The 4,714-nt window shown below is 40.1% G+C and overlaps 1 long non-coding RNA gene across 1 annotated transcript in view; it reads right to left on the reverse strand.

Moving 5' to 3' along the window:
- LOC119335216 overlaps positions 1-1,202 on the reverse strand; it is a 4,192-nt gene extending 2,990 nt beyond the window's left edge. The window contains exon 1 of the long non-coding RNA XR_005161726.1: positions 1,064-1,202. This is a non-coding gene — a long non-coding RNA (uncharacterized LOC119335216). The remainder of the gene's footprint in view (positions 1-1,063) is intronic.
- Between the last annotated feature and the right edge of the window lie 3,512 nt (positions 1,203-4,714).

The raw sequence follows: 4,714 nt of genomic DNA on the forward strand, positions 1-4,714 counted from the left end.
ACTGGTCACCAAGTTTCTTTTCGATGTGATGCCAGCAGTCTCGCATCACCTTTTTTTTATCAAGGAGGCAGTGATCTATGTCGTTGGCTGCTCGTGCATGGAGCCAACAAGAAGAGAGAGCCACAAGGACTAGGAAGCATAACACTCCAGCTACTTTTGCGTTGTTCATGATCTATGTTGTGTAGCACTATTGGTATGTGTTTATGCAGGACTTATGTGCCACTCAGTGTCTATATATAGTGGTCATAGTGAAGCTTTTAGACTCCATTCGCTCATCAATCGCTTAATTGGACTCTTTTAACTAAGTGAGAGATATATGACTTGGATATGTTATAATCTAATGTTTGCACATTTAGATCTTGTATAAAGTTGTTGGCAATGGATGTGGATGCAACCTATTAATTATTGGCAATGGAGTAGTTGATTTCGAACTATTAACAGATATGTGTACATAATTTGGGTATGTTCATAATTAATGTAGGGACATGTGTGGTCCTTGTAGTATCACATCGATAGTAAAGCATACTTCTAATTAAATATAGCTAGGTGCATCCATTTCTTGTATCATATTGATGGTAACGGATATGTAGATAAGCCTATTTATTTGTCTATCTATCTATATCTCTATCTCTATCACTATCTCTATCTATCTATCTACCTATCTCTATCTCTATCTCTATCTCCATCTATCTATCTATCTATCTATCTACCTATCCATATCTATATCTATCTCTATCTCTATCTCTATCTCTATCTATCTATCTACCTATCTATCTATCTATGTCTATATCTATCTGATACTAATAACGGACTCCCTACATATTAAAACATTAATCAGTGAAAACAAGAAATAGAAACCAGTGATTTTAGCTGGCCTGAATTACTATGATTACGATCTATTAATAAATCCCTTGGATATTTCAATTGAAAAACAGAACTTGGATCTCAATCAGGGGAAAAAAAGGAAAAGATATGATGCAACTAAACAACCGTTCAGATTTGACACGGTAGCTGAGACGTCATGCAATTGTCAAAATCATGATCGTGTTTCTTTGTGACTAACCAAGATACGACCTGATTCGTATATCTCCAGCCAATTTGCAGTCCATCAATTATTCCATTGCCATCTCATGGCCTTGGCTTGGAGGAACTAGGCCACATGATAAAGCAGTCCCAATGTAATCTCTGTGACCTTCTCAGCATTCGCCATGTCTGTTCCTAGCCATGGATATCTGCCGGCACCAACCAGCACACAAACTGTAGGTAGAAAAGACGATCGAGGGTTATGGTTATAGGGATTTACACATAGTTTTCTTATCTTTTAGATCCCCTGAGGATGTTGTTACAGTGATGGAACATACGTTTGGCTACCTATATGCTCAACATAGGGTGGTGCATATTTGATTCCATCAATAATTTAACGCACTAACCGACATGGAATCTTTCTTTGTCTTTTGTTCTTTTTTACATCCTCCGCTAGTTCTTGCAATCTTCTAAATAACTCACGTTCAGTTGGTAACTGTTTGTTCATAGAGTTCTTTCATGATCAGTAGAAACTTGATGTGTGTTGACACTGGCATTGGCGGCCCAAAATAAGAATATGAAAATGTTGCGTTAAACTTCTCTCCTTGCAATCGATCCTCATATTTGCGCCTTGGGGGTGATCTTGGTTTCTTTGCATGATTTGGCCGATAAGCATTCTTGTCTTCACTCTTCTTTTGGTATTTATTAAATAGTTCAGCGAATGTGATTTTTAATCTCTTACACTTGCGCTTATTTTGGCCTTTGTTTTCTTTTTGTTTGCTTTGATCGATCATTGGAGTTTCTTGTTGCCCCCCAGTCCTTAGCGTCTTCATTGTAGCTTCATAGAATTTTCACCCTCAAGAATATTCCCATTGTGCTCTTAAAAGATTTTCCTACCTGAAAGCTTAATCCCATTTTCTGCAGTTTTTACCTTCTCATGTTTAAATAGACCAGCATGAAGCAGCCGATGCAAAAACTGTTTACCATCAGAACCAATTAGAATAGACTGGTCATCTCTTGGTGTCTCAACAAATTTGAACTGTCCTTATCAATGGTCGATTTAACTATTTGATGAAACATATTGCAATCCTCGAAATTATGTTTGAACGAATGATGCAATCTGCATCACATTCGTCCTTGGTTTGATGGCTTGACATGGTGATCATGAATTCTAATGTAATTATTTTTCAGCAACAACTCAAATATTTGATCACACATGCTTGTATTGAAGATAACCTTTTATTTTCTAGACGATCTTGTTGTGAGAATGGCTTTAGAGGTAAGCACACGAATGGTTCAGATTTGGAATCTCCCCGTTCGGCTATGAATTTTCTTTTGCATTATTTTTCCGTGTCATTGGATAATATATTATACTAGCATCGGTTTTCTCAAAAGAATCTTAACTTGACATTATGTTTCTGAAATTAAAATAGTTAGAACAACATGTATCAATTGAGACGAAAATCATGCCAAGTAAGAAATAAGGAAAGCTACCCAACTAGATATGAACTTTAGATAAAGCAATGAGGAAAGCCTTGGCTGTAACAATAAGTCACTCTCGGTCTTTATAAATGGCGCAATGGGTTGACCAGTTTGCTCTATAACAATTTTATCGCTTACAAGTAAATTACCCTTCTTCACTGGTCTTTCAAAATTACTTATTAGGATTTTTTTTTTCTAATAGATGCATCAACAATAAAGTTGTGACCAAATATGAAAACAAGTAAATTACTTGATAGACATACCTATTCAAATTTGTTGAGAGAGCATGATGGTGGTGTGACTTGAACAATATCTTGCTCCGTCTTTGGATGGCTCCCCAATGCCTTTTTATAATATTCTTTATTCTTGATTCCGTGCATTATTACATAGAAGATCTGTGTCGGCCGAGATTTTTCAGCTACTTGTTCTTGTCCTCGAGGCTTGTCAATTTCTACGGCACGGAACTCATAGGGCAGGAAGTAGGTTCCATCAACTTTAAAAAAAATCAGGCACGACAAAAACTGGATGCACTTCGTGTACAAAACAGACAATCTCTTTGGAAGTATCAGGGTTTCGAACGAAAACTCATCTGTTACAAAGGGATTTCATTTGTTCAAATGTAACTGTAGTGCAATTCTACATCGTCAAGGCATCATCATAATAGTTGTTGATAGAAAGTCTTCACTTTTTCTTCGCTTATGTTCTTTGCTTATTGCGCCGTAATCATGGATAATATTCATCGTTTAACAGGGTGCTTGGGTCAGCCTTGACTTTGAAGGGAGGAATTTGATGAAACTTTTCATAATCTTCAGACACATTTGTCTTGCCCTCCAATCCCATCATGTCTCTTTTCCTGAAAGAACTATGTGGCGCTTTGGCTCATCGTATGATGTATCCGCTTCCTTATCTTTTCTTTTTCTCGATTTGGTAGACATGTCCTTCACATAGAGAACCTGCGCCACATCATTGGCTAGGACGAATGGCTCATTTGTGTACCCTAGATTGTTCAGATCCACTGTTGTCATTCTGTACTGTGGGTCTACATGTACCCCGCCTCCTGACAGATTGACCCATTTGCACTTAAACAAAGCGACCTTAATATCATATCCATAGTCAAGTTCCCATATGTCCACTATGTAACCATAATATGTGTCCTTTCCCCTCTTGGTTGCTGCATCAAAGCGGACACCACTGTTTTGGTTGGTTCTCTTTTGATCTTGGGTGATCGTGTAAAATGTATTCCCATTTATCTCGTACCCTTTGCAAGTCATTACAGTCGAACATGGTTCCCTGGCTAACGAGTACAGGTCATCAGAAACAGTGTTGTTACACCTCAGACGTGATTGGAACCAACTACCGAAACTCCTGATGTGTTCACATGTAATCCAGTCGTCACACTGGTCCGGGTGTTTGGAGCACAGAATGTTCTTGTGTTAATCGACATACGGGGTCACCAAGGTAGAATTCTGTAGAACCGTGTAGTGTGCTTGAGACCAAGAATGCCCGTCCCTACATATTATTGAGTCCCTTCCTATGGTGCCTTTTCCACCCGGTCTCCCCTCATACCGCAATTGAGGGAGACCTATCTTCTTAAGGTCAGGAATGAAGTCAACACAAAACCCAATGACATCCTCTTTTTGATGGCCCATGGAGATGCTTCCTTATGGCCTAGCGCGGTTACGGACATATTTCTTTAGGACTCCCATGAACTTCTCAAAGGGGAACATATCACTACTAGAATCAGGGATTTTGCCATCTGCCAGATCTTTGCCGTCTGCTTGTGGACGGCAAAGAAGGTCTTTGCCATCAGCTACCAAACAACAGACGGCAAAGAACTGGCAGACGGCAAAGAAGGTCTTTGCCATGTGTCATTTCTTTGCCGTCAGCTGGCAGATGGCAAAGAATCTTTGCCATCTGTTAGTGGACGGCAAAGAGGTGCCACCGGATGCCTGTATACTGCAATGGTCCACCCCACTCTTTGTCGTCTGCTCGCGGACGGCAAAGATTCTTTGCCATCTGCTGGCGGATGGCAAAGAGGGGGCTATCTTTTTTTTTGCGGTAAAAAAACCGTTGCCCCACCTCCTCTATCTCTATCCCCTCCCTCTCCGCCCCTATCTCTCTGCCCCACCCCTCTCTCTCTCTCTCCCACTCGTCTCTCCCTCTCCCTCCCCCGAGAAGCTACGCCGGCCGATTCCGGCGGGATTCGACG

The sequence above is a fragment of the Triticum dicoccoides genome, chromosome 7B (assembly GCF_002162155.2).
Source record: "Triticum dicoccoides isolate Atlit2015 ecotype Zavitan chromosome 7B, WEW_v2.0, whole genome shotgun sequence".
Taxonomy (NCBI): Eukaryota; Viridiplantae; Streptophyta; class Magnoliopsida; order Poales; family Poaceae; genus Triticum; species Triticum dicoccoides.